The sequence below is a fragment of the Mobula hypostoma genome, chromosome 8 (genome assembly GCF_963921235.1).
Source record: "Mobula hypostoma chromosome 8, sMobHyp1.1, whole genome shotgun sequence".
NCBI lineage: Eukaryota > Metazoa > Chordata > Chondrichthyes > Myliobatiformes > Myliobatidae > Mobula > Mobula hypostoma.
In genome coordinates, this window is record NC_086104.1 from 51,034,422 (window position 1) to 51,059,642 (window position 25,221).

Genomic DNA, 25,221 nt, shown 5'->3' on the forward strand with positions numbered 1-25,221 from the left:
ACACAAGAAAATCTGCAGCTGCTGGAAATCCAAGCAACACCCACAAAATGCTGGAGGAACTCAGCAGGCCAGGCAGCGTCTATGGAAAATAGTAAACACAGTCCTCACACAGTCCTGATGAAAGGTCTTGGCCTGAAGTGTCGACTGTTTATTCTTTTCAATGGATGCTGCCTGACCTGCTGAGGTTCTTCAGAATTTTGTGTGTGTTGCCAGAAATTGCTGGTGGCAGCTTCCCTCACTATCCACATTGACAGCAATTTTTATGTCATCCACACACTTAGTTGTCATTCCTCCTATATTCATATCAAGCTCATTAGGATATATATCACAACTACAAACGTAATAAATATCCCATCACTGATCCCTGGGCTTCACTACTGATCACATTTCAAGTCAGTTTTGGACTGACCTAATTGACCAGCTAGTTGTGAATCCCATGTCCTTTGACCTTCTAACCAGCCTACCATGTGGGCTCTTGTCATGTGCCATACGAAAAGCCATATAAATAATGTCCACTGCTCTGTCTTTCTCAAAACAAAATCAAATTGATGAGACATGATTTTCCATTCACAAAACCATGCTGATTATTCCTGATCTGCCCTAGATTTTCCAAATGCACAGAAATCCTATCCTGTAGAATTTTCTCCAAGAATTCCCCTACCTGTGATATAAGACTTACTAGTCTGTAGTTACATGCATATCTCTGCTGTTCTTTTTTAATTAGAGTACTGTGCAACATTAGCTATCAACTCATAATTTGGTACATCATCTGTGGCTAATGAAGATGCAAAAACCTCCATCAGGGCTGCAGTTATTTCTGCCTAACATCCTGGGTTCGATCTCAGAATCAGAATTTGATTCATGTTTTTTATTGCTGACATATGTTGTGAAATGTGTTGTTTTGTGACAAATACTTAGGTCAATGCAAAGACTTGAGAGCAAGGTACTGTCCCCTACCCCATCTCCAGAGGGATTTATCCACTCCTCTGGCGGGGAGATTTGCGAAGGCTACTGAGGTGACTTTAAACTAGAATGGTTGGCGGGTGCGAATCAAATTAAAGAGACTAGGAGAGAGGAGGTTAGTTCACAACAGGGGGATGGGAACCAGTGCAGAGAGACAGAGGGGTGTAAAATGAAGGTAGAAGCAAAAAGTAGTAAGGTGAAAAGTATAAGTGGCAGGCCGGCAAATCCAGGGCAAAAATCAAAAAGGGCCACTTTTCAACATAATTGTATAAGGGCTAGGAGTGTTGTAAAAGCGAGCCTGAAGGCTTTGTGTGTCAATGCAAGGAGCATTCATAATAAGGTGGATTAATTAAAAGTGCAGATTGTTATTAATGAATATGATATAGTTGGGATCACAGAGACATGGCTCCAGGGTGACCAAGGATGGGTACACAACATTCAGGGATATTCAATATTCAGGAGGGATAGACATGAAAGAAAAGGAGGTGGGGTAGCATTGCTGGTTAAAGAAGAGATTAATGCAATAGAAAGGAAAGACATTAGCCGGGAGGATGTGGAATCGATATGGGTAGAGCTGCATAACACTAAGGGGCAGAAAACACTGGTGGGAGTTGTGTACAGGCCACCTAACAGTAGTAGTGAGGTTGGGGATGGTATTAAACAGGAAATTAGAAATGTGTGCAATAAAGGAACAGCAGTTATAATGGGTGACTTCAATCTACATATAGATTGGGTGAACCAAATTGGTAAGGGTGCTGAGGAAGAGGATTTCTTGGAATGTATGCGGGATGGTTTTTTGAACCAACATGTTGAGGAACCAACTAGAGAGCAGGCCATTCTGGGCTGGGTATTGAGCAATGAGGAAGGGTTAATTAGCAATCTTGTCGTGAGAGGCCCCTTGGGTAAGAGTGACCAGAATATGGTGGAATTCTTCATTAAGATGGAGAGTGACATAGTTAATTCAGAAACAAAGGTTCTGAACTTAAAGAAGGGTAACTTTGAAGGTATGAGACATGAATTAGTTAAGATAGACTGGCAAATGACACCTAAAGGGTTGACGGTGGATATGCAATGGCAAGCATTTAAATATCGCATGGATGAACTTCAACAATTGTTCATCCCAGTTTGGCAAAAGAATAAATCAAGGAAGGTAGTGCACCCGTGGCTGACAAGAGAAATTAGGGATAGTATCAATTCCAAAGATGAAGCATACAAATTAGCCAGAAAAAGTGGCTCACCTGAGGACTGGGAGAAATTCAGAGTCCAGCAGAAGAGGACAAAGGGCTTAATTAGGAAGGGGAAAAAAGATTATGAGAGAAAACTGGCAGGGAACATAAAAACTGACTGTAGAAGCTTTTATAGATATGTGAAAAGAAAAAGATTGTTTAAGACAAATGTAGGTCCCCTACAGACAGAAACAGGTGAATTGATTATGGGGAGCAAGGACATGGCAGACCAATTGAATAACTACTTTGATTCTGTCTTCACTAAGGAGGACATAAATAATCTTCCGGAAATAGTAGGGGATAGAGGGTCCAGTGAGATGGAGAAACTGAGGGAAATACAAGCTGGTAGGGAAGTGGTGTCAGGTAAATTGAAGGGATTAAAGGTAGATAAATCCCCAGGGCCAGATGGTCTGCATCCCAGAGTGCTTAAGGAAGTAGCCCAAGAAATAGTGAATGCATTAGTGATAATTTTTCAAAACTCTTTAGATTCTGGACTAGTTCCTGAGGATTGGAGGGTGGCTAATGTAACCCCACTTTTTAAAAAAGGAGGGAGAGAGAAACTGGGGAATTATAGACCGGTTAGCCTCACATCGGTGGTGGGGAAAATGCTAGAGTCAGTTATCAAAGATGCAATAACAGCACATTTGGAAAGCGATGAAATCATCGGACAAAGTCAGCATGGATTTGTGAAAGGAAAATCATGTCTGATGAATCTCATAGAATTTTTTGAGGATGTAACTAGTAGAGTAGATAGGGGAGCACCAGTGTGTGTGGTATATTTGGATTTTCAAAAGGCCTTTGACAAGGTCCCACACAGGAGATTAGTGTGCAAACTTAAAGCACACAGTATTGGGGCTCAGGTATTGATGTGGATAGAGAACTGGTTGGCAGACAGGAAGCAAAAAGTGGGAATAAACGGGACCTTTTCAGAATGGCAGGCAGTGACTAGTGGTGTACCACAAGGCTCAGTGCTGGGACCCCAGTTGTTTACAATATATATTAATGACTTAGATGAGTGAATTAAATGCAGCATCTCCAAGTTTGCGGATGACACGAAGCTGGGCGGCAGTGTTAGCTGTGAGGAGGATGCTAAGAGGATGCAGGGTGACTTGGATAGGTTAGGTGAGTGGGCAAATTCATGGCAGATGCAATTTAATGTGGATAAATGTGAAGTTATCCACTTTGGTGGCAAAAATAGGAAAACAGATTATTATCTGAATGGTGGCCGATTAGGAAAAGGGGAGGTGCAACGAGACCTGGGTGTCATTATACACCAGTCATTGAAAGTGGGCATGCAGGTACAGTAGGCGGTGAAAAGGACGAATGGTATGCTGGCATTCATAGCAAGAGGATTCGAGTACAGGAGCAGGGGGGTACTACTGCAGTTGTACAAGGCCTTGGTGAGACCACACCTGGAGTATTGTGTGCAGTTTTGGTTCCCTAATCTGAGGAAAGACATCCTTGCCTTAGAGAAAGTACAAAGAAGGTTCACCAGATTGATTCCTGGGATGGCAGGACTTTCATATGATGAAAGACTGGATCAACTAGGCTTGTACTCGTTGGAATTTAGAAGATTGAGGGGGTATCTTCTTGAAACGTATAAAATCCTAAAGGGATTGGACAGGCTAGATGTAGGAAGATTGTTCCTGATGCTGAGGAAGTCCAGAACGAGGGGTCACAGTTTGAGGATAAAGGAGAAGCCTTTTAGGACCGAGATGAGGGAAAACTTCTTCACACAGAGAGTGGTGAATCTGTGGAATTCTCTGCCACAGGAAACAGTTGAGGCCAGTTCATTGGCTATATTTAAGAGGGAGTTAGATATGGCCCTTGTGGCTAAAGGGATCAGGGGGTATGGAGGGAAGGCTGGTACAGGGTTCTGAGTTGGATGATCAGCCATGATCATACTGAATGTTGGTGCAGGCTCGAAGGGCCAAATGGCCTACTCCTGCACCTACTTTCTATGTTTCTATATCACAGTTGCTACAACACAGAAGGCCATTTTTGCTTGCTGGGTCAGTGGCAGCTTCCCGTGGTTCCCCCATCCCCATTCTCTCTCTCCTTATTTCCCTGTACCCTGAAACCTATTCTGTGTCATATACCCGTCAGCACTTCTTCGATTCTTTTTGCCATTATAGTATACTAGAACATTATCTTATACAATTTAGAGAAACCAATTAACTTACAAGCAAATCTTTGGATATGGGAAGAAAGTCGTGGATCCGATAGACACTTACGCAATCTTAGGAAGAAAGGGTAAAGTCCACGCAAGACTTGGGTCCCTAGAGCTGTGAGGCTGCAGTTCTTGCTGCCCAAACAATTCCTCCTCAAGGGTAGAGTGATGCAGATTATGGGCAGGCTCTTCATTGACAAACAGAAAAGTAAAACTGCTTTTCTTGTTTAAATGTGGTTGACCTCCAATGCCTAACTTCGATTCCTGATTGTGCATGGGGATATTAGCAAATTCTACAAGACTTTTTAGGTGCAATGTGAATTTACTGATATACTGTATAATGTAAATATGAGAGAGACACTAAATTTGTTGATATGGTTTCCAAGAAAGGCCAAAATTTTAAAGCTTTGGTTTCCTTTCACCCAGTGAATTTTAGCTGGTTTAATGTGAAAGAGAGATGTGAGAATGATACTTCCAAGAGCTGCCAGCTGTATTCCCCCATCTTACCTCAGTAACTGGGATGGAAATACTATTTATGAACACAAACAAGGTTTTTCATCGAATTTAAGTTGAACAGAGGCCAAATGCACACTCTGCTAAAATAGCAGGCCTCGTCTAGTCCTAAGCTTTCCTGCAGGAGAGTGGCTGATGTTCACCTCTCCAGGATGGACTTTGTACTATATGCCGTGTAGTGTGGACGGAGATCAGCTGACTGAATTGTGTCTAAATATTCACTCTAGGACCCAATACGGCTGCAACCATTTGCTCCAAATTACCTTAGGCATTTTCTTAATGAACATTTGCCAATCACCACATTTAATTTGATGAATGCTTATCTTATCTTCATTATCTCCAGCTCTACCCTGTTGCTATGCCACTGAGCATATACAACAGTTTTCTCTTACTGTACATGTCACTGAGACTTTACAGACATACACATCTGCCAAGAATTGCTATAAAAAGGCTGCTAATATGAATCATGTGATTACATACACTGGTGTAGTGTGACATCATGGTTTATTGTAAGTGTTGAAGGGGAATTAATAGCTGACATCAAGTTGTGCTGAGGAGTCAAGTTACCAGCATATTCCCCATTGTAATGTTATATTAGTTTTCAGATTCTAGAAACTGTTATAGGAACAGCTAAACATTTACTAAAAGCTCAATGAGTAAAGTGGAAATCATTCTTCAGGCTTTTGGGGATTACGTTTGTTATTCCTGCATTATTAAAAATGTTGCCTTTTAACTGATTCCAACTTTGTCCCCAGTCATGTGTGCAAAGTGCTTTACAGATGGAGCCTCTTCAAGGCAAGAATAAATGGCCAAAAAAGGTAATGTCATGTAGAAATTCTCCAAAAACGACGTGGATTGCCTTTGATATGTGATTCTTCCGTGGTAATGACCATATTTAGTGCTACAGTGTTACCTTGAGCCAGAACTGAATTTAACCCCTTAACTATTAATTCTATTTAAGCAGTTTACTTAATCCTTCAATTTTGTTTTTGCCTAGTGATTACTGTGAATTTTGCTAAGGGCTTAATTCTCAGTCTTCGATCACCTCCAAAGTGCCTGATTCAGATTAATATCCGTCTAAAAGAGTGGTCATATTTTCCACTCTAACAGCATTTTCCAGAACTGCACATTTTTGGGTGCAGTAAAGCAACATTGAGTTGAGGCATTTCACAACAATGTGGGGCCAAGAGAGTGGATACACTTTGTATCTGGCCCAAGAGATTGATGTAGAATCACCGTAGCTGGCACATGCAACATAAACCCCCTTTTTTCATGGAGTCCATGACCTTCACTAAAAATATAAATGAAGCTTTGAGATTTCTTATATTTTATTTTAATTGATACTAAATTACATCAAATAATTTTATTCTAAGTGAACCTGTAAATTCATTAATGACTGTTTTTGTTTCTAAGTATCTCTGATAAAAGTAAAAGCCTTCCATCGGAAGGCTATCTGGCTGACCTTGGATGTGGAGCTGCATTGCTTGAGACCCAGTTGCTGCCATCAGCTCACTCTGCTCATAAACAGTCTCAGAGACTGGGCCTTGAGATTAATGGGAGAGGCATCACCTCTGAAGATAAGGTTAGTGTAGCTGCAGGGAAAGCACAGGGGTAGGGGAAGATTTGTGGGGGGGTGCATAGGGGTGGAGTTCTGGCGAACTGAGGTACAATAATAAAACTCCTGGCTCTGAAAAGAAATATTTAGAAATATTTCCCTGTGTTCATTCATGATGTAAACATTTGAAAATGAAAATTACTGCAATATGCTTTAATCACATAAATTATACCTGTCTTTGATTCAGGTTGACTGCTTTATTTTAAGTGGATAATGCTTCTCATTAGCAGAAAGTGAAATGAGATATGAATACCCATCCGATGTCATTACTCATTTTAAATCCAGATGAGTGTCATAATCTTCTGCTTTTACTTTCAGTAATTTATTGAGAAAATAACACTAATTCTAATCTATTGATTTTACAGTCATCTTATATGTACCTGTGTATATCTCAATATGTCATTTCATATGGACACCCATCTTTGAGTTATAAATAAAATACCAATTCATCATTTCCACTCAGGGACCAAGCCATCTCACCCAGATGCCATGATACTAATACAGTATATTGTATAGTAAAAGATGACCACAAAATTTTTCTTGTTTTTTCCCGTTTTTTGTCTCTCCCACATTTTGATCTGTTACTCATTATTTTCATGTCTCCTTTTAAATTCTCTGAAGCAAGAATTCTAGCCATGCACAGGCTGACACATACTATTTGGAGTATATCCAGAGCATTTGCATCAGAGCTCAATAGTAAGGGTTATATCAGCAAAATTGTTAGAGTGATATTTACTATCAAAATTTTAAATGAATGCAACACGCACAAAATGCTGAAGGAACTCTGCAGGTCAGGCAGCATCTATGGAAAAAAGTACAGTCAACGTTTCAAGCTGAGATGTTTCAGCATTTTGAGTCCTGCATTTTGTGTGTGTTGCTTGGATTTCCAGTATCTGCAGATTCTCTCTTGGTTTAACCACTGTTTGGGAATGTGTGGATTGGAACTCGTGCATGAAACCCCACCCACTTGAAAAATTATTAAACACCTTGAACACGTGTGCATATACCCTCATATGTATAATGTTAAAGTGTCTCTCCAAAATTGGAAAAAAATAATATCTTGTTCATGCCTCTGCCTATGGAATCGGATAGTGGCCAAGTGAATTGGCTAAGGTAAATTTAGTTTGTTGAAAGTTAGCTCCTGTCAGGCTCAAGTAAAGGGAAAATTCCTAATGTGGATGATCATAGTGATATCTAAATGCTTTCCAGTTCATTCAAGTTGAAGCATCTGTTGGAGAAGAAATGTCTCCATTGCTAGTGTGTCTATATCTAACTCACGTGCCCCTCATGATGCTACTTGATGCATTAAATGCCCTGCAACCTAAATTTAACATAATAATGACATTTGTTGGAGTCTCCCTGACTGAACAGACAAAACTCCTGAAATGTGATGTTCATGTTACTCCAGCCTGTATGCTTATTCCAGATATAAAAGTTGAAATTTTCTGACCTTGTGTACTGTACTTAGGCACATGATCAAATGTAACATATCCAAGAAAGCTTCACTGGTAAGCACAATTTCATAACACTTTCCCTATAGTGTAAAGCACAAAACCCCACCGCGGTGGCTTAGAGGTTAGCGTGACGCTATTAATGCTCAGTGCGTTCTGGAATATGGAGTTCATTTCTGGTGCCATTCGGCAAGGAGCCTCTGTGTGCCCTCCCCATTGAATGCCTGGGTTTTCCCTGGGCACCCCAGTTTGCTCCTGCAGTCCAAAGTGTACTGGGTATGTTAATTGACCTTTGTAAGTTGTCACATGAAAATCAGGATTGTGGGGTTGCTGGGGCGGGCTTGAAGTGCCAGAAGGATTGCTCGACATTGTATCACTAAATAAAATAAAATAAATTATAAAGTAAAAAATGTATTGTACTCCTTAAAATGGAATTCCAGTTAACTCAGCAAAACAATAATTTACTTCACAACCATTAATTTGTATTCTTCAGCTTCATGTCTTTTCCTTTCTAGACTTCTATGATCTCCTGTAGGTTTGAATAATAATAATATATTGGTTTCAACATTGTATAAACATGTTGCCTACAAAGAAAAAAAAGTTCACTTAACCAGTTGATTGCTTCCATTAGATTGCATGAGATGTGATGCAATGCTTGAGAAAATGTTTCTGTGAAGAAATATTGTCATTAATGAAACATCTATTGACTGAAAAATTATTCGTAAGGCCTGAAGCTGGAGATGAATTTCCCTCAAGCAATAGAATATATCATTCCATTGTTTCCCGTTGAGGGATTGGAGGAAGATCTTGGGATTTCTTTAATGCTGCATATATTTGTAGCAACCCACAATGTCGATGCATTGAGAATGGAATTGCAAAAGCTAATAAGGTACAACAAGATACTATATATAAGCTAATGATTGCAGAAGATTGCTGACTGCATTTTTATTTTACAGTACATCTATTGAAGTAAAGCAGAGAAGTGAACAGATTTCAATCAGAACATTGCCATCCTGTCTCATTCCTTTATGCAGAGGAATATGTACAAAACACTATTCTAACTTGTACTTACTATTACTGTTAATGCAAATGCAGTACTTAAAATTTTACTACGAATATTATACTTCTTACCGCAATATTGCCCCGGTGGAGAACATAAAAAGTTGTACACAGTAGAAATAATAATGCCACTGAAACTTCCAAACTCATGTTTCATTGCAAATCTCAAGAACATAGGCACATGAAAATTAAGAAGACTATTCAGTTCTCTCAAACATCTTTCTTCATTTGGTAAGATCATGAATGATCTGCAATTACTTTCATTGAACTTTTCATTTAGCGATACAGTGTGAACAGGCCCTTCTGGCCCAAGGAGCCATACTGCAGTAACCCATGTATTTTACCCCAACCTAATCACAGGAACATTTACAATGGCTCATAAAACTACTAACTGGTATGCCTTTGGACCGTTGTAACTTTGTCTCCATATTCTTTCATTGCTTTAACAAAAATCTAATATTCTCAGTGTTATAATTATTAAATGGCCACTTAGCACAATGTATTAATTTCAGCGTGAAGGAAGTGCCACACCTCTGTTTCTCTGGCAGGAAGAAATGTTTCCTGAATGATAGGCAATGATTTCAAGGTTATGTCTCCTTGACCTGGACAGATTCCTCACAAGGGAAAGTTTCATTTTAGTTGCTCTAACAATTCCATTCAGAAATCTAAAACTATCATTTAAATATCCCTTTAAAATGCAATAAGTTAATAACATGATGCTGTTGGATTTGCTGAATGCGAAGTTCTAAACTCAGATGAAGATCTTAAGCCCTATCCAATATAGATAGCTATGGGTACCCTCACTAAAGGGAGGTTACATTGTAGTCAGCTACACTTCAAAGACTAAATCACTTCCTTGTTGTTTTGAATGATGGGTCTCCCCTCCCAACCATGGAGGAGATACTTCCAGCTAACAAAGATGTCTAACACAGTTCAGTTATTTTAAGTGATACATGTTTAAATTTATATAAAATTCTTAAAACACATTTAAAACTCACAGAGGATTTCTATTTTCAAAGATTCAAAGATTTCCAAATTACAAACAATTTCCAAAACACAAAGGATTTCCAAGACACAGGTACAATTCTTAAAATCTAAAAAGACATACCAATGAGTTGTAGATGAATGAGTCACCTGCAGCGGAAATCGTAGGCAAAGGAATGAATTCCAGTTCACCCTCTGTTTCTGTCATTTTTCTTGATGTTCCTTAACCATAAGACCATAAGATCATAAGACAAAGGAGCAGAAGTCGGCTATTCGGCCCATCGAGTCTGCTCCGCCATTTTGTCATGAGCTGATCCATTCTCCCATTTAGTCCCACTCCCCCGCCTTCTCACTATAACATTTGATGCCCTGGCTACTCAGATACCTATCAATCTCTGCCTTAAATACACCCAATGACTTGGCCTCCACTGCTGCCCGTGGCAACAAGTTCCACAGATTCACCACCCTCTGACTAAAAAAAATTTCTTCGCATTTCTGTTCTGAATGGGCACTCTTCAATCCTTAAGTTATGCCCTCTTGTACTAGACTCCCCCATCATGGGAAACAACTTTGCCACATCCACTCTGTCCATGCCTTTCAACATTTGAAATGTTTCTATGAGGTCTCCCCTCATTCTTCGAAACTCCAAGGAATACAGTCCAAGAGCAGACAAACGTTTCTCATATGTTAACCCTCTCATTCCCAGAATCATTCTAGTGAATCTTCTCTGTACCCTCTCCAACGTCAGCACATCCTTTCTTAAATAAGGAGACCAAAACTGCCCACAATACTCCAAGTGAGGTCTTACCAGCGCCTTATAAAGCCTCAACATCACATCCCTGCTCCTATACTCTATTCCTCTAGAAATGAACGCCAACATTGCACTCGCCTTCTTCACCACCGACTCAACTTGGAGTTTAAGCTTAAGGGTGTCCTGTACGAGGATTCCCAAGTCCCGTTGCATCTCAGGAATTTGAATTCTTTCCCCATCTAAATAATAGTCTGCCCGTTTATTTCTTCTGCCAAAGTGCATTACCATACACTTCCCAACTTTGTATTTCGTTTGCCACTTCTTTGCCCATTCTTCCAATCTATCCAAATCTCTCTGCAGACTCTCCATTTCCTCAGCACTACCGACTCCTCCACCTATCTTCGTATCGTCAGCAAAATTAGCCACAAAGCCATCTATTCCATAATCCAAACCAATGATGTACAATGTAAAAAGAAGTGGCCCCAACATGGACCCCTGTGGAAAACCACTGGTAACCGGCAGCCAACCAGAATAGGATAACTTTATTCCCACTCTCTGTTTCCTGCCAATCAGCCAATGCTCTATTCACGTATGTAATTTTCCCATAATTCCATGGGCTCTTATCTTGTTAAGTAGCCTCATGTGTGGCACCTTGTCAAAGGCCTTCTGAAAATCCAAATGTACAACATCCACTGCATCTCCCTTGTCTAGCCTACTGGTAATTTCCTCAAAAAATTGTAGTACGTTTGTCAGGCAGGATTTTCCTTTAAGGAATCCATGCTGAGTTCTGCCTATCTTGTCATATGCCTCCAGGTACTCTGTAACCTCATCCTTGACAATCGACTCCAACAACTTCCCAACCACCGATGTTAAGCTAACAGGTCTATAATTTCCCTTTTGCTTCCTTGTCTCCTTCTTAAATAGCGGAGTGACATTTGCAATCTTCCAGTTCTCCGGAACCATGCCAGAATCTATCAACTTTTGAAAGATCATCGCTAATGCCTCCGCAATCTCCACAGCCATTTCCTTCGAACACGAGGGTGCATTCCATCTGCTCTGAGAGATTTATCTGCCTTTAGACTATCAGCTTCCTGAGTACTTTCTCGGTCGTAATTGTGACTGCGCACACTTCTCTTCCCTGCCACCCTTGAGTGTCCGGTATACTGCTGATGTCTTCCTCAGTGAAGATTGATGCAAAATACTCATTCAATTCCACCGCCATCTCCTTATCTCCCATTACAATTGCTCCAGCATCATTTTCTATCGGTCCTATATCTACTTTCACCTGTCTTTTACTCTTTATATACTTGAAAAAGCTTTTAGTATCCTCTTTGATATTATTTGCTAGCTTCCTTTGATAGTTAATCTTTTCCCACTTAATAACCTTCTTAGTTTCCTTTTGTAAGCTTTTAAAAACTTTCCAATCCTCTGTCTTCCCACAAATTTTTGCTTCCTTGTATGCCCTCTCCTTTGCTTTAACTTTGGCTTTGACTTCTCTTGTCAACCACGGTTGCCTCCTTTTTCCATTTGAAAATTTCGTCTTTTTTGGAATATACCTGTCTTGCACCTTCCTCACTTCTCGCATAAACTCCAGGCACTGCTGCTCTGTCGTCTTTCCTGCCAGTGTCCCTTTCCAGACAACTTTGGCCAGTTCCTTTCTCATGCCACTGTAATTTCCCTTACTCCATTGAAATACTGACACATGAGATTTCAACTTTCACAGTGAACTCAATCATGAACTCAATTATGATCACTGCCTCCTAAGGGTTCCTTCACCTTAATCTCTCTAATCACCTCCTACACAATACCCAATCCAGTACAGCCGATCCCCTACTGGGCTCAACAACAAGCTGTTCTAAAAAGCCATCTCGCAGACATTCTACAAATTCTCTCTCTTGAGATCCAGTGCCGACCTGGTTTTTTCAATCCACTTGCATGTTAAAATCCCCCACAATTATCATAACACTGCCCTTCTGACAAGCCTTTTCTATTTCTTGTTGTAATTTGTAGTCCACACCACTGCAGCTGTTTGGAGGCCTATAAATAACTGCCTTCAGGGTCCTTTTACCCCTGTGATTTCTCAGCTCAACCCATAAAGATTCTGCACCTTCCGATCCTATATCACCTCTTTCTAATGATTTAATATCATTTCCTACCAATAAAGCCATGCCTCCCCCTTTGCCTACCTTCCTATACTTCCGATATATTGTGTATCCTTGGACGTTCAGCTCCCAGAGACATGCATCCTTTAGCCACGTCTCAGTGATGGCCACAATATCATACCTGCCAACCTGTAGCTGTACGACAAGATAATCCACTTGATTTCTTATGCTGCGTCCATTGAAGTATAACACCTTAAGACCAGTATTTGGTACTTTTCACTTTGATTTCACTGCAACTCATCCCAATGGCTACAAATTTGCCCCACCACCTGCCTGTCTTTCCTGACATCTTTTACTGCTCTCTATCTTAGATTTAATTCTGTTTTCCCCTTCCTCCGCTCTTTCATTCTGGTTCCCATATCCCTGCGAAATTAGTCTAAACCCTCCGTATCGGCTCTATTAAATTTTCCCGCCAGGATATTGGCCCCCTTCAGGTTCAGGTGTAACCTGTCCATTTTGAACAGGTCATACTTCCCCCAGAAGAGATCCCAATTATCCAAGAATCTGAAACCCTGCCCCCTGTACCAGTCTCTCAGCCACGCATTCATCTGCCTGATCCTGCTATTCTTACTCTCGCTAGCACATGGCACAGGTAGCAATCCCGAGATTACTACCCTGGAGGTCCTGCTTCTCAGCTTCCTTCCTAACTCCTGGAAATCTCTCTTCAGGACCTCCTCCTTTGTCCTGTCTATGTCATTGGTACCAACATGTACCAAGACAACTGGCTGCTCACCCTCCCCCTTCAGAATATTCTGGACCCAATCCGAGACATCCTGTACCCTGGCACCTGGGAGGCAACGCACCATGCGGGTACCTCTATCAGGCTCACAGAATCTCCTGTCCGTTCCCCTGACTATGGAATCCCTTACGACTACCACATTCCTCTTCTCCCTCTTTCCCTCCTGCACAACAGCGCCAGGCTCAGTGCCAGAGACCTGGTCACCGTGGGCATCCCCTGTCAGGTCATCCCCCTCAACAGCATCTAGAACAAGATATTTGTTGCTGAGTGGGACAGCCACAGGGGTGCTCTCCACTATCCAAGCATTTCCCTTCCCTCTCTTGACAGTGACTCAGTTTTCTGACCCCTGTAGCCTAGGGATGACTACCTCCCTGTGGCTCCTGTCAATTACCTCTTCACTTTCCCTGATAAGCAGTAGGTCATCAAGCTGCAGCTGCAGATCCCTAACACGGTCTCTGAGGAGCTGCAACTCAGTGCACCTGGTGCAGATGTGGCCATCAGGGAGGCTGGAGGTCTCCCAGGATTCCCACATCTGACACTCTGAACAAAGCACTAACCCTGCAGGCATGCTATCTAATTCTACACGAATGAAACAGGAAAAATAAGTCTACTCACCCACTTACCCCACCAAACAGACAAACTTTTTAAACTGTTAGCTTGTACCATTAGCTGTGAGAGCCCTGCTGTTCCTGTCTGTCAAGGCTGATTCGCAAAAGGTGGGGGAGAAAAAAAAGAGTTGGTGCTTCGCTCTCGTCTCTTCCCGTTTACCGCCGAAGCCCGTTGAAGCCAAAGCCCTACATTCTGCTACCGCTCACTCTGCTGCCCGCTGTATAGGGTGGTCTCCTTTTTAAACTCTCCGCGCTGTCCTGTTGACGTCACGCGCCTGCGCAGTCTCATTCTTCTTGCATTCGAAGAAGTTTTTAAAAAAACTGCCTTCCTTCAGAATTCAGCTCCCACGCCGCTCTGTAGTCCCGATCCAAAAGCCTGAACTGCTCTCTTACATTTACACTGTTGATCTGGTCTTCAAGCTTCTTTGAACTAACTGACAGCAAGTGTTGTCTGGTTTGATTCAGGCCCAACTAACATACCCTACTGTCTTACACTTCATTTCTTGGGAATTCAGCCTTGGGTTGTGTTGTGCTCTGTAGACAGTGCAGTTGTTTGCAAAGCTGTCTGTTTAACTTCAGACTGATTATGGTTTGCCATTTACACTAAGAACTAAATCCTGCCTCCTGTTTACTACAAGATGCTGAACAAAAATAATTGGTTGGAAGTACAACTTACTGAAAAACAACTTTTTGATTTCTAGAAGCGTCATATATTGTGTTTGGAAAGCTGAGCTTGGCAAGAAGACCCCCTGGCCCTGGACTGTGAATCTCCATCAAAATGGCTATATAATCCACTTTTGTTGGTCAACTGAGGATTACTTATTATGTATCATATTAAAGACAACTCTGTTTTTTAAAGAAGTGTGTTAGGAACCTTAACACTCACTTGACAGAACATGTGGAGTCCTGAATTTAAAATGTGACATCCCCTATATTTATTTTAATTTTATCATGCTCTCATATTACTGCACTGTAGTGTCAGCCAAGATTTTAGTGCTCCAGCTGCTGGGCTGGCATTTGAACAAACAGTCTGCGATTTGCGCAAGGTGGTATCATCAACCTGTATAACCAATACAAAGTGAAATGGCTTATTTGGTCCTTGTCAGTGCTGGCTGTTCAACTAGAACTAGTCATCTAGATCCCGACCTCCTACCTCTTAGCTGCTTCATCCTTACATTTTCAGATAGCTGTGTGCTTCACTTTCAAATGATGTTAGAAAAAGTCACTTTCAGACCATGCTTCTGGTGAAGATGCATATTAGAAATTCCACAATGTGATATTTTATCCATTTATTGTAAATTGTTAGAAAATTATTGTTAAATTTGAAATGCTGATGTGCACTAACTTTATTTATTTAGCCTTTATTGATGTTTCTCATTTGGCAGATTTTCAACAATTTTCTGAAAATCAATTATATTCACAACTAATCATATTTTTCTTTCACTTATTAGTACTGACTCTGGATCTCTGAAATGTTTGCATTTTGTTGAAGATTATGATAGCACTGCAAATCTAACCACTAGCGCAAGACCAACATGGGATATCTTTCCATACACGGCTACCAATGAAAACTTCCCCCTCAACATCTGTAATTAGATCCATAATTAATGTACCATGCAGCATCATTTATTTTTCTTTAATCTTATTACTGTATATTAACTCAGAAATAAGTAGTCTCCTGAAGTCAATTTATGTGAATATTACATTATGTTGCTCCATTTTAATTAGTGCCTATTTATTTTGTACATAATACTTTCCACATCCACATGTAAAAATTGCAACTCATATCCAAACAGACTCAATATATTTTGGTCTATTTTTTTTCCTTCACAAAGCTTTTTAACCTCTCTTCTATCTACTTCAACATATTTTATTTTGAGGTGGCTTGTTCCTTTGTCTTAATTAATATTGGCAACACCTCATGTGCTTCCAAGCATGTCTCAATCGAACACGCTTTAGACTAGTTTAACCTAAGCATCCAGAATCCCATATTTTTCAGTGATGTCATGAGACTGGCCTGATTCAGGTGGAATCTATCTCTTTGTTCACCTACTTTCGCACTTAAAATTGGTCCAGTGTCACTCAGACTTGAAACCCTCCCTCTTACATCATTCTTCCGACTCCGCTATCGTCTACTTAATCTGTCTCTGTCTGGCTGACCTAACATATGGCAACAGGCTGTGTTTCTGCGAATATGAGCCTCGAGACCTTGTATGCTGTGGAATTTTGCAGTGACAAACTATGGAAATAAATACTTGTTGGCTTTCCATCTTAATGTCAGAATCAGGTTTAATATCACGGACAAATGTTGTGAAATTTGTCATTTTGCAGCTGCAGTACAGTGCAATACAAATAAATACTATAAGTAACCATAAAAAATATGTGTGTGTGTAGTGTGTGTGTATATATATATATATATATATATATATATATATATATATATATATACTGTATACATACACAAAAAGAGAGTGTCGTAGTGCCGTAGTGTTCAAGGGTTCATGAACCATTCAAAAATCTGATGGTGGAAGGGAAGAAGTTGGTCCTGAACTCACAACTCTATCTCCTTTACCATAGCGGCTAGAGAGGGATAGGAGCAGAAAATTTGGGAAAACATTTAACTGGGGTAGGGGGAAATATGATGCTGTTGGGCAGGAACTTGGGAACATAAACTGGGAGCAGATGTTCTCAGGGAAATGCACAGCAAAAATATGGGAAATATTTAGGGAACATTTGCATGGCATTCTGCATGGGTATGTTCCATTGAGGCACGGAAAGGATGGTAGGTAAAAGAACCATGGGGTACAAAGGATGTAGAAATCTAGTTAAGAAGATAAGAAAAGCTTATGAAAGGATCAAGAAACTAGGTAATGTTAGAGCTGTAGAAAATTACAGGAGTGTGAGCTCAAGAATGAAATTAGGAGAGCTAGAAGGGGCATGACAAGCAGGATTAAGGAAAACCCGAAGGCCTTCTACAAGTATGTAAAGAGCAAGAGGATGAGCCGAGTGAGAGTAGGACCAATCAGGAGTGAGAGTGGAAACATGTGCATGGAACTGGAGGAGGTAGCGGAGGTACTCAATGAATACTTTGCTTCAGTATTCACGAGTGAAAAGAACCTTGGCAACTGTGGGGATGACTTACAGCAGACTGAAGTGCCTGAGTGTATAGACATTAAGAAAGAGGATGTGCTGGAGCATTTGAAAGGTATTAAGTTAGAAAAGTGACCGAGATATTGCCCAGGCTACTGTGGTAAACGAGGGAGGAGATTGCTATTGCAACATCAATAGGCACGGGAGAAATACTGGAAGGTTGCAAACATTGTTCCTTTGTTCAAAAAAGGGAGAAGAGATAACCTACGAAATTATAGATCAGTGAGTCTTACTTCAGTGGTAGGGAAGTTGTTGGAGAAGATCCTGAGAGGCAAGATTTATGAGCATTTGGAGAGACATAATCTGATTATGGATAGTCAGCATGGCTTTGTCAATGGCAGGTCGTGCCTTATGAACCTGACTGAATTCTTTGAGGATGTAACCAAACACATTGATGAAGGTAGAACAGTGGATGTAGTGTAAATAGATTTCAGTAAGGCATTTGATAAGGTTCCTCATGTGAGGCTCATTCAGAAAGTAATGAGGCATGGGATCCAAGGAGACCTTGCTTTGTGGATCCAGAACTGGCTTGACCACAGTAGGCAAAGTGTGGTCATGGGTGATTTGTTTTCTGCATGGAGGATGGTGACCAGATGTGTTCTGCAGGGATCTGTTCTGGGACCCCTCCTCTTCGTGATTTTTATAGGCCTTGACCTGGAAGAGGAAGTGGAAGGATAGGTTAATATGTTTCCTGATGACACAAAAGTTGGGGGTGTTGTGGATAGTCTGGAGGGTTGTCAGAGGTTACAGCAGGACATCAATAGGATGCAGAACTGGGCTAAGAAGTGGCAGATGGAGTTCAAATCAGATAAGTGGGGAGGAGTTATTTTCAGTAGGTCAAATTTTAAGACAATATAATATTGATGGCAAGACTCTTGACAGTGTGGAGGATCAGCGAGATCTTGGGGTCCATGTCCATAGGACACTCAAAGCTGCTGCGCAGGTTGAGAGTGTTGTTAAGAAGGGGTATAGTGTATTGGCCTTCATCAACTATAGGATTGAGTTCAAGAGCCATGAGGTAATTATTCAGCCAAATAAGACCTTAGTTAGACCCCACTTGGAGTACTGTGTTCAGTTCTGGTCACCTCATTACAGGAAGGATATGGATACAGGAGTGTATATTGAGAGAGTGCAGCTAAGATTTACAAGGATGTTGCCTGGATTGGAGAGCATGCCTTCTGAGAACAGGTTGAGTGAACTTGGCTTTTTCTCCTTAGAGTGATAGAGGATGAGAGGTGACCTGATAGAGGTCTATAAGATGATGAGAGACATTGATCGTGTGAATAGCCAGGTACTTTTTCCCAGGGCTGAAATGGCTAACCTGAGGGGGCATAGTTTTAAAGTGCTTGAAAGTAAGTACAAGGGGGATGTCAGAGATAAGATTTTCCACACAGAGAGTTGTGGATGCATAGAATGCACTGGCAGTGAAGGTGGTAACGGCAGATACAATAGGGTCTTTTAAGAGACTCTTAGATAGGCATCCCTTAAGGACGCCCCATGTCGGCTACCCCGCAGAGTGTTATACGGCCAGCTACATCATGGTCGATGCTCAGCTGGAAGGCCGAAGAAGCGCTATAAGGATCAGATGAAGAATACTTTAAGGAAGTGCAAGATCAGACCTGAGGACCTGGAGGAGGTTGCTGCTGATCGTACCACTTGGCGACAGCTGTGTAGGGACGGGGTTTGTATTCTGGAGATGGAACGAACAACCAGAAGACAGCAGAAGTGAACCAGGAGAAATGCAGCCATGGTTGCCACCACTACCACCACCACTACTACATATACATGTCCCACCTGCAATTGAGCTTGTGGGTCCAGGATGGGACTATATAGTCATCAAAGATCTCACCGTTAAAGGAGTGGACATCGTCATCAGATTTCGATGGACAATCAAAGAAGAAGATAGGTACATGGAGATTAGAAAAATTGAGCAAAATTCTAGGCGGCTTCTAGAGGAGGTTGCATGGTCAGCACAACATTGTGGGCCGAAGGGCCTTTAATGTGCTGTAGATTTTCTGTGTTTCTATGTTTCTAAATTGAAGAGTATGTATCCTCAAGCTCCAGTACATCCTCCATATTGGTGGTAAAAAGAAGAGAGCATATTCCAGATAGCGAGGGCCCTCAAGGATGGTTGCCTCCACCATCTTGAAGCACCGTACCCTGAAGATATCCTCGATGGAGGAGAGAACTGTGGCCATGATGGAGGTTGAAACTATAACCCTCTGCAACCTTTTAGGATCCTGTGAATTGAAGGCACAATTCCAGGCTGTGATGCAGCTAGTTTAGAATGTTCTCCACTGTACATCTATGGAAATTTACCAGCATCTCTTCAAACTCCTAATTAAGGCGAGCTCCTGGCATGCCTTCCTTGTGATTGTATTGATGTATTGGGCCCAGGATAGACCCTATGAGATATTGTCACCTAGGAACTTAAAGCTGCTCACCTTTTCCACACTAACCATTCAATGAGGACTGGGGCGTCTTCTCCTGACTTCCCCTTCCAAAGTTCAAAATCAGTTCTTTGACCTTACTGACGTTAAGTGCAAGTTTGTCATTGCAACATCAGCAAACCAACCGATCTATCTCACCCCTGTAAGCCTCCTCAACACCATTTGAAATTCTATCAGCAAAAGTGGTGTCATCAACAAATTTACAGAAGGTGTTTAAGCAGTGTCTAGCCACACAGTCATGAGTGTAGAGACAGTAGAACATGGGCTAAACACGTATACTTGACGTGCTCCTGTGTTGCTAGTCAGTGACAAGGTGTTGCAACGAGCAAGGCAAACCCAATCGCAGGACACAGGCACGGAGAGTGAGTTAGGATGCAGACGCAGGTGTGAATGTTGAACGGCAAACAGGAGGGAGTGCAGAAAATCAGGAGGCAGGCAGAACTTATCTTGACATGGAGCGTAGAAAGGAAAGCGGCAGACAAAACTTTTCTTAGCACGGAGAAACAGAGTTACACAGATAAACCTCGGTGCTGAAGTAAAACTTATAATACTTATCTTGACATGGAGAGACTGAGTTTCACAGTTAAATCTCGGTACTGAAGCAAAACTTAGAACACACAATCCTAAGTGGCTGGAAACGTTAATCACCACACAGGCATAACCAACGATCTGGCAACTAGTGGGTGCAAAGCCGGGGTTCTTATGCTGCAGGTCTTGATGAAAACCAGGTATGTCGCCATCAAAGGAAATTAGGAAAAAATTATTAGATTAGATTAGATTATGAGGATAGGCAGTCCTCTTTTATTGTCATTTAGTAATGCATGCATTAAGAAATGATACAATGTTCCTTTGGTGTGATATCATAGAAACACAAGACAGACCAAGACTGAAAAACTGACAAAAACCACATAATTATAACATATAGTTACAACAGTGCAAGCAATACCGTAATTTGATGAAGAACAGGACATGGGCACGGTAAAAAAAGTTCAAAGTCTTTTGAAAGTCCCATCATCTCACGCAGACGGTTGAAAGAAGAAAACTCTCCCTGCTATGAGCTTCCTGCACTGCAATCTTGCCAATGCAGCATCCTGGAAGCACCCGACCACAGTCCGACTCTGAGTCATCCGAAAATTTAGAGCCTCCGACCAGCCCTCCGACACCGAGCACCGAGCACCATCTCTGCCAAGCCCTTTGACCCCAGCCCCGGCCACCAGCAACAGGCAAAGCCGAAGATTTGGGGCCTTCCATCCGGAGGTTCTCGATGGGGAATTAATGGTCAGAACTGTGGCACAATCAAAGGGAATTAGGAGAAAATGGGGAATTAACGGTCGGGACCATGACAGATTACTGCCCCGCCCCCCCCCCCCCCCCAATGGGAGCCTCCAGGCGAACCACCAGGCTTGTCCGAATTGTCTTGATGGAAATCTCAGATGAGCGAGGGGTCCAAGATGAAGGAGCGGGGAATCCAGGTGAGCTCCTCAGGACCGTATCCCTCCCAATCGACCAGGTACTGGAGACCCCTGCCTTGGCGGCACACATCCAGTATTCACCGGACGGTGTAAGCTGGGTAGTCGTCAATGATCCGGGCGGGTGGAGGGGATTCAGCAGGAGGGCACAAAGGGCTGACGGAAACAGATTTCAGTTGGGAGATGTGGAACATGGGATGAATGTGCATGGATCTGGGCAGTTTGAGTTTGACCACCGAGGGGTTGGTGATGCTTTCAATTTCGAATGATCTGAGGTAACGAGGGTCGAGTTCCTTGGGTTCATTCTTGAGGGGGATGTCTTTTGAAGAGAGCCAAAACCTTCTGACCAGGCCGATAGCTGGGCGGAGGAATTTGATGGCGATCGGCAATCCTCCGGTTGTGGTCAGCTGAACGGAGCAGGGCCACACATGCATCCTTCCAGACCTTACAGCACTGGCGAAGATGAGCCTGAACTGAAAGCACAGCAATGTTGTCTTCTTGGGCAGGAAACAGAGGGGGTTGATAACTGAGCGAGCATTCGAAGGGAGACATTCCAGTGGCAGTGCTGACCAGGGAGTTGTGGGCATATTCCACCCAAGTGAGATGGGCGCTCCAAGATGACGGGTTGTTGGCGGATATGCAGCGCAGTGCTACTTCCAAATCTTGGTTTGCTCGTTCTGTTTGACCATTAGTATGTGGATGGAAACCAGAAGACAGACTTACCGAGGCTCCAAGGGGTTGACAGAAGGATCTCCAGACTTGAGAGATGAATTGGGGGTCCTGGTCAGAAACAATGTCAGAGGGAATTCCATGAAGGTGGAAGATGTGATGGACGAGGTCGGCTGTTTCACGGGCTGTAGGGAGTTTGGGAAGGGCTATGAACTGCACCGCTTTGGAGAAACAGTCCACCATGGTGAGCACAGCAGTGTTGCCATGTGAAGGGTGTCCAGTAATGAAATCCAGAGCAATGTGGGACCAAGGGCGGGTAGGGACTAATAGGGGATGAAGCAACCCAGCAGATGGTCGATGTGCGGCTTTTCCGCAGGCACATACAGAACAGGCAGAGACGAAGGAGCGAGCGTCAGCATCCATGGTGGGCCACCAGAAATGTCGCTTCAGAAGGGACAGATTTCGATCGATTCTGAGATAGCAGGCGAAATGAGGTGTGCCCCCACTGGAGAACCTGAGACTGAACAGAGTCAGGCACTAAGAGGTGACTGGGGTCCATTGCCTGGGTCAATGTTGAGTCCACTGGGCCTCTTTGACTATGGATTCGATCTCCCAGGTGAGGGCAGCCACAACGCAGGATTGTGGAAGAATGGTATCAGGGTTGGGAAGGCCCTCCTCGGAGACGTATTGACAAGAGAGAGCATCTGGCTACCCATTCTTGGAACCAGGATGATAGGTGAGGGTGAATTTGAAACAGCCAGAAAATAATGCCCAACGGGCTTGGCGGGAATTAAGGCATGTAGTGGTTTGGATGTATGCCAGGTTCTTATGGTCAGTCCAGATGATGAATGGATGTTCTGCTCCCTCCAGCCAGTGCCTCCACTCCTCCAAGGCGAGTTTGACGGCCAGTAAATCCCGGTTCCCAGCGTCATAGTTCCGTTCGGCAGGGGATAGATGACGAGAGAAGAAGGTGCAGGGTTGGAGCTTTTGGTCTCGGACAGAGCATTGGGAGAGAACCACTCCCACCCCAAAGTCAGAGGCGTCGACTTCCACAATGAATTGGCGAGTAGGGTCAGGTTGGGCCAGGATGGGAGCGGAGGTGAAACGCCTCTTCAGCTCCGAGAAGGCTGAGTCCGCTTTGGGGGCCCAGTGAAAAGGGGTCGTAGGAGAGGTGAGTTGAGTAAGGGGCGCTGCCACCCAGCTGTAATCCCAGATGAAGCAACGGTAGAAGTTTGCGAACCCCGGAAATCGCTGGAGTTGTTTAAGCATCGTGGGTTTTGGCCACTCCGCCACCACCCGGATCTTTTCGGGATCTGCCCTCACTTGCCCGCTCTCAATGATGTACCCCAGGAAGCTGACAGAACGGGCATGGAACTCGCACTTCTCTGCCTTAACGAATAGCTTGTTCTCCAAAAGCCTCTGAAGAACCTAACGGACATGGTGGATGTGTTCCTGAAGACTACGGGAGAATATTAGGATGTCGTCCAAATAAACGAAAACATAATGGTTAATAAGTTCCCCAAGGACGTCGTTTACCAGGACTTGGAAAATGGCAGGGGCACTGGTGAGACCAAATGGCATGACCAAATATTCCAAATAACCGAGGGGGGTGTTAAAATGTTTTCCATTCCTCTCCCTCCTTAATCCTGACCAGGTGATAGGCATTCCATAGGTCCAACTTAGAGAAAATTGTGTCTCCGTGAAGGGGCTCAAAAGCAGAGTTGATAAGGGGCAATGGATACTTATTCTTTATGGTGATGCTGCTCAGGCCATGGTAGTCAATGCAGGAGTGCAGTGAGCCATCTTTCTTCCCCACAAAGAAGAAACCTGTGCCTACAGGGGAAGATGATGGTCGGATAATGCCAGCTGCGAGAGACGCATTTAAGTAAGCCTCCATTGCTTCCCTTTCTGGTCGGAACAGGTTGTACAGCCGACTGGTGGGTAGTGAGGCTCCGGGGAGAAGGTCAATTGCGCAATGGTAAGGGCAATGTGGAGGCAGGGAAAGGGCCTGTTGCTTGCTAAACACGTCTCCCAGATCGTGATACTCTGCTGGAACCTTGGATAAGTCGGAGGGTTCAAAGGCGGACGAGGTTATGGTGACCTCCACTGGAGAAAGGGCTGATTGTGGACAAGTGGAATGGCAGAACGAACACCAGCTGACTATCTTCCCAGTGGACCGGTCGATGTGGGGGTTATGACAGCTTAACCAGGGGTAACCGGGAACTATAGGAGCTTGAGGAGAGGGAATTAAATTGAATCGTACCTGTTCTCGATGTTTTCCGGAGAGAAGGAGAGGCAGGGGTTCTGTACAGTGTGTGACTTGGGCCAGTAGTCTACTGTCCAGTGCCCGGGCTTCCAGGAGGGTACTCAATGGCCCACAAGGAACTCCGGCTTGGAAGGCTAAGTTCTCATCCAAAAAGTTTCCCTCAGCGCCGGAGTCCACTGGTGCTAACAGGGGCAGGGACTGTTGGTTCTAATACAAAGTGGCTTGAAGCTGCATCCAGGGTCGGGGGACGGAAGGGAATGTTGTCTGGCTCACCAGGGTCCCTCTTTCTACTGGTGCCTTGCATTTTGGCTGAAGGGGATGAGTAGCAAGAAAATGGCTGGACTAGCCACAATATAGACACTCACCCGCTCTCATTCTATGGAGTCATTCTGTGGGAGAAAGTCAGTTCCATCCCAGCTGCATGGGTTCCTCTCCCGGGGCGGCGGAAACAGCAGGGCTGGGAGCTACTCTAGGAGCAGCAGTAGGAGAGAGGCTTGTTCTGGTGGGAGGCGGTAATTTGTGCTGAGGAGTGGCCAAAGGTGGTGGATGACCAGTTCTTCCTTCATGGCATCCTCGGAGATGATTGTCCAACCTGGTGGCTAGGGAGATCAGGGAATCCAGGCTGTTGGTGTCGTCTCTTGCCACCAACTCGTCTTTCACCATGTCACTGAGACCATTCCGAAATACCCCTTGGAGTGCCTCATCGTTTCACCCCGAGTTGGCTGCTAACATCCGGAACTCCACGGAATATTCGGCAACGCTGCGTGAGCCCTGGCAGAGAGTGAGTAGATGTTTGGCGGCGTCTTTACAACGGACGGGGTGGTCAAAGATATCTCTCATTTCTGCGATAAAAGTGGAGAAAGAAGAGCAGATATCCGGTTGATTATCCCAAACAGCTGTGGCCCATGCTAATGCACTTCCCCGCAACAACCCCGTGATATAAGCAATCTTTGACTTATTCGTGGAGTACATGGGT